Genomic DNA, 14,625 nt, shown 5'->3' with positions numbered 1-14,625 from the left:
GCTTCTGAAGAAACCTTCAAAGGACATGAAGAAAAATCAGAGCAAAACTGATGTGAAGAGTCGTTTAGGTGACAAAGTGATTCCCGTTAAGGAACGCTTGGGTGAAAAGCTTGAGTTCAAAACACCTACTATGCCTAGGAAGAAGAGCTCTACGAAGGATAAAGGGAAGAGAAAAGTTGACACTTTAGAGAAGAAGGCTTGGGTAGAGAAGAAACATGGAGTCCTAGCTAAGGGAGAAACTATTTACTCCAAAATTGAATGTAGGTCCTCTAAAGGATGGCTACTAGCTAAACTTATGGATGATGAAGAGGATACAGACAAAAATTGGAAGCGAGCAAAGAAAGAGAAAAAAGATTAAAGCATTGCTTAACTTTCAATTATTAGACTTAGTTTTAAATTTAATGTTAATTTGTTTAAGCTTTATTTAAATTTCATCAATAATGTAATTGTTAGTTTATTCTATTAATGAAATTTCAGCTTTTAAAATAAATCATCTTCTTTAAATTTAATTTATTAAAGCAATGAAAACTGAAAATTTAATTTTCTAGAAATTTTTTATAGTACGGAAGTCGAAAACTTTCCGAAAATCACCGAAATATTCCCAGGTACTCCCAGAAAAATAGCGCCGCTCTTTTACGACTGGCGCCAGCTGCGACAGTGTGGCGTCAGGCGACAGACACTGTCGTCTGGCGCTAGAGTTAACGACTAGCGACGGGATTTTTTCCGTGACGCCGGTGCTTCGTTAAATTTCTGTCGAATTTATTTTAAAGTCTGGGATGCGATGTTTGCAAAAAATAAAGTGGCCGCACCCGTAAAGGGCTTCCTACGTATCCTTTCTTAAGGAATCAGGCCAAACGTAGCTCTCTTGAGTATCCTACTCAAGTAACTATGGGTAGTACTTTTTAAGTTGGTCAAGGTTTGTCATGTTCGAGAACTCATTGCCATCCATATCAATTATTTTTTATGCACCTCCCGATAGGATTGTTTTGACAATATAGGGTCCAGGCCAAGGTTTGTCATGTTCGAGAACTCATTGCCATCCATATCCATTATTTTTTCTGCACCTCCCGATAGGATTGTTTTGACAATATAGGATCCAGGCCAATTAGGCCTAAATTTCCCCCTTGGATCTAAAACATTCTTCCTTAGTGCTTTTAACACCAATTCTCCTACTTTGATGTTTCTTGTCTTGACCTTCTTATTAAAATGCCTAGCCATACGAGTTTGATAGCATTGAGTATGATGTAGAGCTTCTAGTCGTTTTTCATCAAGTAGAATTAGCTCCTCATATCTTGCCCTGTCCATTCAACTTCAACGAGTTTGCTTTCCAATGCAATGCGTAGAGATGGTATCTCTAGCTCTATAGGTTTTACGGCATCCATTCCATACACCAAGGCAAATGGCGTATTTCCTGTTGATGTGCGAATTGACGTGTGATAACCCCACAATGCGAAGTAGAGTTTGTTAGGCCAATCCTTGTAATTTTCTATCATTTTCTCGATGATAGTCTTTAAATTTTTATTAGCCGCTTCGACTGCTCTGTTTGCCTAAGGTATATAAGGAGAAGAATGATGGTGTTAAATGCCATATTTTTGTAACAATTCCAAACACTCAGCTTGAAAGTGACTTCCATTGTCACTTATCATTTCATGTGGGACTCCATATCGACAAATAATATTTCTTTCGATAAAGAGTGCTACATGTTTTGCAGTGAGTTTAGCGTACGATTGTGCTTCGACCCATTTTGTGAAGTAATGAATTGCTACTAGGATATATTCGTGACCTCCTATTCTTGGGGGAGTGATTTTACCAATAATGCCAATTCCCCAGTAGAGAATGGCCATGGTGAAGTGTAGGTGTAGAGTAGAGATGGAGGAACATGTTGTAAATTGGCGTAAATTTGGCACTTAGGGCATCTTTTTACGTATTGATGACAATCCCTATTCATGGTAGTCCAATTGTATCCTTCTCGCATTATCTTTTGGACTAGCATTTTGCCATTCACATGAGTTCCACAAACTCCATCGTGGACTATCCTCATTCCTCTTTGAGCATCCTTTTTTCCTACACATAAGAGAGCTCGACCCTTAGGTACCCTTTTATGTAACTCGTTGTCTATGAGTACGTATTGGGAAGCCAAGAGTCTCAATGCTCGTTTTGCTCTTTTGTCAGCATGGGGAGGCTATTCTCCTTTGGTGACATAATTAAGTATATCCGTATACCATGGTTCTTCTTCTTCTTTTTCTTCATCTTGGATCACTTCATCATCTTTTATAGTTTGAATATATGCCGGTTTATGCCTTTTTTCTATAGTTAGAGGCATTTGCTTGATTTCCGTAATAATCCTAACCATTGAGGCTAGTCTTGCTAAGGCATCAGCAAATTGATTTTCCTCTCTAGGTAGATACGTGTATTCTACCTTCTCTAACTGATTGGTGAGAGTTTCCAGATAAGTTTTGTAAGGGGCTAGACTTTCGCTCCTTACTTTCCATCTCTTAGAGATCTGATTGATGATTAATGAAGAGTCCTCGAATGTTCGTAATTTCTTCACCCCCAATGCCAAAGCTGTTTCAAGGCTTACCACGCATGCTTCGTATTCAGCAGCGTTGTTGGTAACGTCGAAATCTAGCTTTATGGAGATTGGAACATGCTCTTCTTTAGGTGATAATAGTAATACTCCAACGCCACATCCTTTTTGGTTTAAGGCTCCATTGAAATATAAGATCCAAGTATCATCCTCCGTGACCATCAAGTCCTCATCTGGAAATAAATTGTCGTGTATTGGCGTTGAATCTTCTATTGGAAAGTCCGCTAGAAAATCTGAAACCACAGATCCTTTGATAGCTTTTTGAGGCATGAATCTTACATCGAACTAGGCTAAGTTGAATATCCATCTTGATATGCGCCCATTGAGTGTAGACTTCTCGAATAAATACTTGAGTGGATCCAATCGGGAAACTACAAAGACTGTATGCACGAGCATGTAATGTCTTAACTTGGTTGTGGCCCACACCAATGCGAGGCACAATTTCTCAAGTGGTGTATAGTGATCAAGGGTAAGATAGGTCGTTAAGCTACTACCCTAATCAAATTAATCATTTATAATACCTAAACCTACACTAAACTAGTTTGTGCAAGTAAAGGGTCGAACCACTAGGGAAGCACACTAATTCAACATCAATAATCACTAATGCAAGAGTAAAAAGGGGATTGTTTTTGTTGGTTTTGTTGAGTAAGAACACTAAAACTACAAATAAGCAAGAAAATGACGCTAGGGATACGGGGGTGTCCAATATGATTAGAAAGAGGGGAATAATGGTGATTATCATGAATCACATGCAAAAGAACACAAGATTCTACCTAAACAATTCATTCTCATGCAATAGTATAGGCATATCAACGAAAGAGGTCTACACTAATAAGGATCAATCTCATGCATCCTATTAGTTACAATCAAATCAAGAGAATAAAGAAGGACAATCAATAAAAACTCTACTTTAATAACTCATTCTCATGCAATCATTAAAATAGAGATGATCTTAATCTAGTTCAAATCACTTACATGCATTTAAACTAGAAAACATCAAATAGAGTGCAACAATAATCTCAAGCTATTAAAAATCATGTCTTTCATAAATTTATGGCATAAGTTCAATCCAAACATCATCATTCATCAAATATCAACTCATATCTTCCACCCCCTTCCCCTAGCTAAAAGTTTAGCCTAGAGAAGGGAGATTAAACATAATATCAAAACTAGAAATAAACTCAAGAAACTCAAAACAAAATATGATTAAAATCAATGAAATCAATAACAACTAGATGAACTAATAAGATTAACAAGAATAAGCAACAATAAAACAAATAGATAATAGTAAAGGAAAGGAGAAGAGATTACTAAAGAAAGGATTAATGAAAGATGAAAACTTGGATTCTTGCTTGACTGATTGAAGATTAAAACTTGAGCAAAGTTGAATACAATAAAGGATGCTTGAATAACAATCTACTTTCTTCCCCTAGATTAGGCTAATATTCTATGGAATTAGTACTAAGTGTCCTCTATTACAAAGAGTCCCGTCTATATATATGTGGCTCCCCCAAAATGAAAGAAACTTGGGCAACAAGGCGCAAGGAAATCAGAAACCCAGCGGTGCGCGCCCGCACACGACATATGCGCGCCCGCAACTTTAAAGGTACCGGGAAATCAAGCGCGCCCGCACAGTAAACCTGCGCGCCCGCATAGAAGCCGCATAGTAGGTTGCGCATATTCTCTGGTTTGGCTCTGTTTCTTCAGCCTGGCTGCGCGGGTTCTTATAGGGATGCGCGCCCGCGCATCCATGGGTGCGCGCCCGCGCAAAATAGTTTTCTTGGCTCCTTGAAATCCTCTTTCTTTCGGCACAAAATTCCTAAAAAAAAAGCATGGAAATCAAAATAAAGAGAAGACAAGAAGACTAAGAAAAGGGAAGATAAAGGAGAAACGAAAGGAGGAAACTAAACTAGGTAAAAATGCTTAGAAAAAGGGTCAAACAAGTGCAAATGAGGGGAGAATCCTTAGAGAAAAAGGATAAAAGAGTGGCATAAATGCCACTCAGCAAAATCCCCCACACTTGCCTCTTACTTGTCCTCAAGCAAGGAAAACTGGAACAAAAAGACAAACATAACAAACATAACATGACAAGGTTTTAGCAAAACCAATCAAGCCTCAAGGTAATGAAATGCTCCATCTGGATTCACATGCAAATAAATGCACCAAAGAATACTTATCTTTCTCAATTCAAAGAGGGAAAACAAGTTCCAAGATGCTCAAGGTTGAAAAAGACAAACCTAAGCTAAGCATAGAGAACTAATGATTTCATTCTCCGCCCTAGCCCCAACCAAGACGGTCCGCGTTCTCTCCACTAGCTTCAATTCATCCCCTAGCTAGCTCCTCATGATTCCTCGAGGGAACCGGAAAAATAAATTTTTATGCGGAATCATATGGTCATCCCGACATCTCAACTATGCATACTCTCTCCATAGGGTTGAAATCTACCTCCCTCCACCGTTCTTTGACCACGCCCCTTTAAAATCCAAGGGTCTTAAGTAGGGTTGTAATGTCATGGCTAAGGGTTAAGGTTGGGAAACAATTTGAAAATTTTGGTGGCAATTCCTAAGTGAAGCATAAGAGTGGCCATCTCTCAAGAACATCCTAAGAATTGAACCTATTCTCAAACTTACAACCTTTCAAAACAAACCACACCACATTACATCAATCTTTTTCATATTTTTTCACTATTTTTTTTTTTATTTTTAGTTTCAACTTTCTTGCCAAACCTTTTTGCATACTCTTTTCATGAATAATCTTTCAAAACCTTACTTGAACCAAATTACACAACTTTCTTGCTTAATTTCAACATTATCAAACTCGAACCTCACAAGCCAATGCTTCACTAACTACAAGGGTTGGTAGAACATAGGCCGATAGGTTTGTAATATGGCTAAGTGAAGAAAGGGGAAATAAGGCTCAAATTGGTTAGCAAGTGGGTGAATGTAAAAATGAAAACCAAATTTGTAACAAAACACAAAGAAAACAAAGAAAAATGAGAAGAAATGCCCTCTTCCTCCTCTAGAGTTATATGGTCAGGATCTTGGGAGCTAGACGCCAACACAAAGATTAAGATATGCATAGATTAGGATCCTAAATGCCGCTCACAAGAATGATGAAGGCTAGAACAAATGACGCTCACACAGGATAAGAAATATAAATACCAACCAGGGGAATCCTATCCACCATAGAGAGCAACACCATCTTACCACTTTCCCGTGAACTAGGGGTTCAAACGTCCTCAAAAGTTCTAAACCGGGCTACCTTAGCTTACAATGTGTCTAATTCAATCCAAAGCATTCTCAAACCGTGTAAACACTCATCAACTAGGAAGATAAGCATCTAAAGACACATCGTCAAGAGAGGCAAACCAATCCAAAAGAGTGAGCAAATTACAAATCAAAAATCATTTCAAATTGTCATAATTATGCTTGTAACACAAAAAGGGGAAAACAAAACAAAAGAAAGAGGAAGAAATAAAAAAGGTTCACATACGAGGCATATAATCCAATTAAATCCCAATCGTCATACAAGTGATCGTTCGATAACAACATCAACTATCCCAAGTTCCATAGAACCAAAAGCAAACATCCTCGAACCATTCAACTTCTTCCTAAGATAAACCTAACATAAACACCCAAAGAAAAAGAAAATAAAAGAGAGGAAAGGTCTCACCAAACGCCGCTTGAAATGAAGATAAGATAAATTATGCAATCTCACCGAGGGGGCTCGATTTGCCCCTTAACTTCCTTTATCTCCATTTCCAAGCTTGAAAAGTGAGCCAAAACGAAAGAAACGACTGAGATAAAACAAAAATAAATAAAAAGGTTAAAAATCAAAGAAAGAAACTAAGACTTTAAACAAAATGAAGAAATAGAAATAAAATAAAACAATCTAAAAAAAAAATTGGATTAAGGGAAATTTGGACTATCGGGAGTTTGGAAATTCATAGGAGCGCCATCACCTACACAAAAACTTGAAAATTCATTATTAAAAGCTCATCAAAATCACCCAGAGACATCATCATCGCAATCAAGAAGATAAATCAACATCAAAACATGATAAAGCCAACCGAACCATGAGAGCTCTACCACCTACAACCGAACCATAAGCCTTCCCCCACACTATAAAAAAACATCCCTTTGCTTCCTACACACCCCCCCACACTAAAACAATGCACCGTCCGCGGTGCGCTAAATTAAAACATTGGGAGGGGGCAAAGGGGAGAAATAAAGATCAAGGGGGGCTAGTGGCCACTAGGGCCAGCTTTGTCATCATCTCCATCATCCTCGGTGTCGTAAGAGAAACCATCCGGAGGGATGCCGTGTGGGTCCCAACCATCGATGAAACCCGGAGGCCAACCATAGTGACCTTGAAAGAGGTCTTGTTGCCATTGAGGCAACAGGTCGAAAGGGGCAGGAAGCTGAAGAGGGGAAGGGTGGGTAGGGTCGACATATGGATAGTTGGGGTAACCCCTAAAATCGCTCCCCCTAGGACACGATAATCGTACCCGGTTTCCGTCGTGTAGTTTACCGGGGAAACACCGTGGGAGGAGGGCCCTTGCCAATAGGACTAAGTAGGTTGCGATCCCTGCTACTGAGGAACCGGGCCTTGTTGGGGTGGCCAATAGGGGTAATTGACCGGGGGGCTGACCTCACCCCTATCCACAGCCGCACCATAGAGAGCCTAGGTTTGCATAAACATACCCTGTTTGTTCTCCATCAGGCTCTGCATGCCAAGTTTCATGCTCATTATTTGTTGTTCAAGGCTACTCATGCCTTGATGTTGTTGCTATTGTTGATGTTGTTGTTGTTGTTGTTGTTGTTGTTGTTGTTGTTGTTGTTGTTGTTGTTGTTGTTGTTGCTGATGTTGTTGTTGCTGTTGTTGTTGTTGCTGATCGACTACCATATTCCTTGCGCCACCCAAAGTAGTGGGTAACACACCATTGTCTCGCGGAATTTTCCATACATTCCTAGAATTCCGCTCCAAGGATGTACGGCTGGGGTAAGGCAAGATACAATGGTGCTCGCGTTCAACAATCCAAGCATGAAAATTGTTGGCATCTGAAGTTCCTTAGAGGAACCCCGACCTTCTCATTTATTGTATGTCAATGAATAAATTCTTGTCGGACCCAATTTGAGTGCATGAAGGGAAGAAGCGTTCATAGTTAAGCTTCTTGGCAATCCTTGTGATCATCCCCCCAAGGGCAATTTCTCCCGTCTTGTGACGCGACTTGATTGCCTCATAGCACATGACGAACCAGTACCCCATGTTGAGCGGCCCTCTCAGCTCCTCCCTAGTAGCAACCCACAAAGTAAAGAGCTCTTCATGCGAGAGCTTACTCAAGTATTGCTTGCTAAACACCGCAAACCCCAGAATGCGGTAAAGGATACGGAGCATAGGGTGGATAATATGGTTGGCCACCGAATACCTAGTGTTGAACTCTTCAAAATCAGTAATCGTTTGCCACCATCGAAATTCATCGTACTATGGGTATAGGCTCAATGAAGGGGCAAGGAGGTCCGCCTCGGGGATTAAATCCAACAATGTATTGAGATCACTAAGAGTCATAGTGTGCTGGTTGTTGAATAGTTGGAAGGAAATATGGAAGTCGTTGTTCCCATAAGGCTCTTTTTCAAATGAAGCCAAGAATTTGAAGGTGGGCTCTTTATATGTTCAAAATTGATGCTTCATGAACTCATTCATCCCTAAGTTGTCGAGGAGCGACCTTATGTCATCATCAATCCCCAAAGCTCTCATGGAGCGTTGATCATAGTGTCTCGAGGGGTTTAGCTTTTTTCCTTGAAGGTCATTAAAGAAAGTAGCATGGACCTTGTTCAAGAATTTCAATCGAGGGCGAACATTTGGTCCTTGAGCTTGAGTTTGTTGAGTTTGAGTACTCGGTTCCTCAACCCTTAACCGGGGCTATTTTCTACTCTTCCTTTTGCTCATTGTGGCCTAAAGCAATACAAACAACCAAACCAAAAGAGAACTCCCTTCGAACCTAACCAATAATGGAAATAAAACAACAACAACCCAAGACATATCAATCACTTAGTAGAAGCTTGAACACCACTAAGAACCCCCAATAACACCACCTTCAACTAATCTTGCACACCATAAAAATGGAGGATTTTTGGGTATTTTGGAGAGAGAAAGTGGGTAAATTTGTGAGTAGAGTGAAAAATTTTGATGGATTTGAAGAAAAATCAATGGAATTTGTGGGAAATGGGTGAAATTGGAAGGTTAGGGTTTGAGTTTGTGAGGAGAGAGAAGAGAGCATGAAATAAGGTTTGTGAAAATATGAGGGCAAAATGGGGAAGAAGGGGTTAAAACCCGATTTTCCCAACTCTGCGCGCCCGTAGAGGAGATCTGCGTGCCCGCACAGGAAGCTGCGCGCCCGCATATGGGGTCGCGCACTAGGTCGCGCAGACTCACTGCCTCAATTCTCCAATTTTGAATAAAAGTGTGCGGGTTCTGACAGTACTTGCGCGCCCGCACACCTTTCCCTACGCGCCCGCACAGAGGTCGCGCACTAGATCGCGCGAACTTTCTGTCTCGAATCTCTTATTTTGAATAAAAGTGTGCGGTTTCTGACAGGGCTGCGCGCCCGCATAGGGTCGCGCAGAGCAAATTTCAATTTCTTTCTCCTCTCATCTTCGATATAGAAAATCCTTTACTCCTTCATCATCCAAACACCTATCAACCAAAAGGGAAAAAATAAAATTCAAATTCAAAGAAGAAAGTGAAATCAAAATATTTAAAAAAAATATAGAAAGGAGTTAGAAACTCGGGTTACCTCCCGAGAAGCGCTTCTTTATGAGGTCACTAGCTTGACCATGAGGATAATTCTTCAAGTGGGAGGCTTGGGATCCAAAGGATTGAGCATTATACATTCGATGATACCAACTTCTTCCTTGCAAAAGTAATGCTTTAAACAATGACCATTAACCATAAAATTGTTACCATCCTCATCTAACTCAAAGGAGCCATAAGGAGTAGTCTTTGATATCACAAAAGGACCCGACCACTTTGATTTGAGTTTACCCGGAAACAAACGAAGCCTAGAGTTGAAAAGCAAAACCTTGTCGTCGTACCACTTTTTGGTCTTCTCCTTATATAACCTTAAGCTCTCATAAGCATCATCTCTAAGCTCTTCAAGTTCATTGAGCTTAAGCAATCTCTTCTCACCGGCCAACGATAAATCCATATTTAGCTCTTTGATTGCCCACCAAGCCTTGTATTCTAACTCAACCGGCAAATGACAAGCCTTTTCCATAGACCAACCAATAGGGGGTCGTGCCGATTGGAGTCTTGTACGCCGTCCTAAGAGCCCATAGTGTGTCATCAAGTTTGAAAGACTAATCTTTCCTTGATTTGTTCACCATCCTTTCAAGAAGATTTTTGATTTCACGATTCGAGACCTCCACTTGTCCTTGAGTTTGAGGGTGGTAAGGTAATCCAACCTTGTGATGAACGCCATACCTCTTGAGAAGAGCTTCAAATTGCTTTTGGCGAAATGGGAGCCTCCATCACTAATTAGCACCCTCGGAACCCCCAACCTAGGAAAACTGATCTTCTTTAGAAGCTTAAGCACAACCTTGTGATCATTGGTAGGTGAGGGTATGGCTTCAATCCATTTCGTCACATAATCAACCGCTACCAAGATATATAGATCTCCACAAGAAGAAACGAAAGGCCCCATAAAGTCCACTCCCCATATATCAAATGGCTCAACTTCTAATACACTTTGTTAGGGCATTTCGTCCCTCTTGGTAATGCCTCCGCTCCTTTGACATATATCACATTACGTAACGAATTGGTGGGCGTCTCTATGCATTGTCGGCCACCACAATAAAGATTGAGAGATTTTTGCCACTGTTTTGTCAACACCACCATGTCCTCCACATGGTAGTGAGTGGCAATGTTGAATTTCATGATCTGGAATACACTTTCGAAAAAGGCCATCTTCACATTGCTTGAATAGGTATGGGTCATTCCAAAAGTACCTTCTCACTTCCTTGAAAAACTTTTCCTTTTGTTGAGAAGAATACTCCGGTGGAACGACACCACAAGCAAGATAGTTAGCCATATCCGCATACCAAGGGGTAGAATTTGACACCATAGCCATGAGAGCCTCGAATCTTATCTCATCATTAATCGTTACATCCTTCTTGTTCTCAAAAGGTAGCCTAGACAAATGATCTGCTACGTAGTTTTCCGCTCCCTTTTTGTCCCTCATTTCCATGTGAAAGTCTTGGAGAGAGAGAACCCAACGGATCAAGCGAGGCTTTGCTTCTTTCTTGGTCATGAGATATCGCACCGCGATGTGATCCGTGTACACAATAACTTTTGAGCATATAAGATAGGACCGAAACTTATCGAATGCAAACACTACCGCTAGCATCTCTTTCTCCGTTGTTGTATAATTCTTTTGAGCCTCATCGAGAGTCCTACTTGCATAGTAGATGACAAATGATTTCCCTTCTTTCTTTTGACCAAGAACGACACCTATTGCAAAGTCACTAGCATCGCACATTAGCTCAAAAATCAATCTCCAATCCGGAGCTTGCACAACGGGAGAAGAAATGAGAGCTTCCTTGAGCTTACGAAATGCCTCAAGGCAAGCCTCATTGAAGCTAAAAACAACCTCCTTTTTGAGTAATTTGGTCAAAGGTTTGGCGATTGATGAAAAATCTTTGATAAACCTCCTGTAAAAACCGGCATGCTCAAGAAAAGCTCGTACCGAAGTAGGAGGGGGCAACTTTTCAATCACCGAAACTTTGGCCGGATCAACCTCAATGCCATTTTTTGAAACCTTATGGCCGAGGACAATGCCCTCCTCGACCATAAAATGGCACTTTTCCTAATTTAAAACCAAACTCGTCTCTTGAGACCTTTTCAAAACTTTTTCAAGGTTAAAAAGACAAGTGTCAAAAGATGAGCCACCAACACTAAAATTATCCATGAAAACTTCAATTTCTTTTTCAAGCATCTCAGAGAAAATGGAAGTCATGCATCATTGAAAAGTAGAGGGAGCATTGCATAATCCAAATAGCATTCTTCGGTATGGAAATGTTCCATATGGACATGTGAAAGTAGTTTTCTCTAGATCACTTGGATGGATAGGGATTTGGAAAAATCCGGAGTACCCATCCAAGAAACAAAAGAAAGTATGGTTAGAAAGCCTTTCAAGCATTTGGTCCATTAAAGGAAGAGGAAATTGATCTTTCTTGGTGTTTTTGTTAAATCTCCTATAATCAATGCACATTCTCCACCCAGTCACCGTCCGGTTGGAGATTTCCTCTCCCTTTTCATCATTGATTATGGTCATTCCACCCTTCTTTGGAACTACATGAACCGGGCTAACCCATTTGCTATCGAAGATAGCATAAATGATGCCCGCCTCACGTAGTTTCAAAATTTATTTCTCCACAACCTCTTGAATGTTGGGGTTCAACCTTCTTTGAGGTTCAATGGAGGTGGAATGATCATCTTCAAGATGAATACGATGCATGAATAAAGAAGGGCTAATACCTTTGATATCATCAATGCTATACCCTATCACATCCTTATATTTTCTCAAAACATCAAGAATTTTTTCCAAATTAAGACCATCTAGGGTAGCATTGACGATAATAGGGTATTTTCCCTCCTTATCAAGAGAAGCATATTTCAAAGAAGGGGGAAGGGTCTTGAGTTCTACCTTGGGAGGAGGCTTAGAACTCTCCTCCAATTTCTCCTCCTTGGACTCAAGCTCGATCTCAACTTGTTGTTCAACTTCCTCCTTTGAGGATTCCTTTATTGCCATGACAAACTCTTTAGCCTCTTGAGAGTGGAACTCTTCTTTGCATGTAAGAGCTTCTATCATTGGATCTTGAGGCCTCATCATGACCCTCCCCAAGAGATCTAGCTCCTCATTCACAACTTCAACTCTATAACATTTTTCAACCATGGGGGTCTTGAGCAACTTAGAAAACTCAAAGACAATCTTTTCATCGGCCACCTCACATGTGATGGCGTTGTTCTTGCAATTGATGACCGCCCCCAATGTTTTAAGAGCTTCACGTCCCAAAATCAAAGGAGTGTTAACATCTTCCTCCATATCCATCACTACAAAGTCACAAGGCACGTAGATGTGTCCCACTTGAATTGGAACATCCTCAAGCTCTCCACAAGGTAATTTCACCGACCGATCGGCCAATTGAATTGTCTTCCTTGTAGGGATAATTTCTATATTGAGTTTTTGAGTAATGGATTATGGGATTAAACTAACACTTGCTCCAAGATCGGCTAAGGCGCCCCTAGCTTCCATGTTCCCAATTTTCACCGGCAAAGTGAAACTTCCCGGGTCTTTTCCTTCTTGGGCATCTTATGTTGGACAAGAGCACTCACTTGATGTGGAAAGGTGATAAGCTCATCATTGAGATTCCTCTTGTTGGTGAGAATATCTTCGAGGAACTTCGAGTAAGATGGCAATTGTGTCACAACTTCAAGAAAAGGGAGGTTGATATGCAAATTATTCATGACACTAAGAAATTTTGCAAACTTGTCATTCAACTTCCTCTCCGCAAGCCGATCGGGAAAATGAATCGGTCCATCAAGATTCTTAGCCTCACTAGGAATTGAACTTGTCTTCTCATTGTCAAGCTTCTTCTTCTCCGAACCTCCTTCTATCTCATCACCCTTTTCTTTCTCACCTCCCTTGTTTTCATTCACACCCTCCTCTCCTCCCTTATTTTCCTCACTATCCCCTTCATTTGGCCCTTCATAGGAAGTTCCCGAACTCAATGTGATCACCTTGCATGTATCGGGTTTTGGGTTGTGAGATGGGTTAGGTTGTGGTTGTCAGGGTAGAGTAGATGGTGAATTGAAAGGAGTTCTCTCGGCCAATTGAGCTGTTGTGAATCAACCATCTTGTTGTGAGCTCTTATCTCTTGCATTTGTTGCCCAAAATATTGCATTTGCACATGCATGGATTGGAGGAGTTGAGTTTGAGTTAGCTCCGCTTGAGGTGATTGTTCTTGATGATTTCTTTGAGGTGCTTGGGTTTGATTGTTGTATTGGTTGTTCCTTGGGTAGCTTCCTCTTGGGTTTTGGGGTTGAGATGGAGGTGGATTTTGATATTGAAGGTTGGAGCTGTAGGAAGGTTGAGCTTGTTGGTTCCATTGTTGAGATTGAGGTACAAACCTGGGTGGTGGTTGTCTCCAAGCTACTCCACCGCCGCTTCCTCTAAATCCCTCTTGCCTTGTGTTGTATGCCGGTACATGCTCGGGGCTTAAACCTCCACAATAAGATGTATCATGGTTCGGTCCTCTACAATTTTGACAAGAGAAAGAGTTAACTTGAAAGGAGCTTGCTCCACCACTTGAACTTGCATTCACACTCGTGTTCAACTTGGAAAGCCCTTTTGTTAGTTGATCAATTTGATGTTGTAATTGATCAACTTTCTCCAATTCGTAAATACCACCTCTCTTTGGAGCATTTCTTCTTCGCCCCCCCCCCCCCCCAAGAGTAATTCTTTGCTACCTCTTCTATTGTGGCTTTAACTTGATTTTTAGGGATTTTTATTAATTGACCACCCGCCCCCGCATCCAAATTGGCTCTTGACATGGGCTCCAATCCGTCGTAGAAAAACCGCATGAGCAACCCTTGATTGTACTCATGGTGGGGACACGCTTGTACCAACTATTTGAATCTCTCCCATGCTTCACCAAGACTTTCATCGGCATCTTGCTCAAATGATGCAATTTTCCTTCTCATTTCGGCGGTCTTCTCCTCGGAGATAAATCGCTTCAAGAACGCCTTTACCACCTCCCTCCATGTTGTGAGAGTGTTAGGCTTTACTTGCTTTAGCCATTTCTTTGCTTGTCCGGTGAGAGATTGCCAGAAAAGGTGCATACGAATGTAGTTTTGACTCTCTTCATTGGTTTGCATCATTGCGCACAATTCAAGGAATCGTTCCAAATGTTCAATAGGGTCCTCACTTGCACTTCCGGAAAATTGCTCTAATTAGACCATTCTAGTATATTGTGGATGGA

The 14,625-nt window shown here is 40.9% G+C and overlaps 1 non-coding gene across 1 annotated transcript; it reads left to right on the top strand.

Annotated features, from left to right (window-relative positions):
* Positions 1 to 14,242: 14,242 nt before the first annotated feature.
* Positions 14,243 to 14,350, top strand: LOC145557010 (small nucleolar RNA R71). Its single transcript, XR_014092093.1, has one exon. It is a non-coding gene; the product is annotated as a small nucleolar RNA R71 (small nucleolar RNA).
* Positions 14,351 to 14,625: the final 275 nt, after the last annotated feature.

The sequence above is a fragment of the Chenopodium album genome, chromosome 8 (genome assembly GCF_948465745.1).
Source record: "Chenopodium album chromosome 8, dcCheAlbu1.1, whole genome shotgun sequence".
Classification (NCBI taxonomy): Eukaryota; Viridiplantae; Streptophyta; class Magnoliopsida; order Caryophyllales; family Amaranthaceae; genus Chenopodium; species Chenopodium album.
Note: the sequence above shows the minus strand (reverse complement) of the source record. Positions and strands in the feature narration are given on the sequence as shown.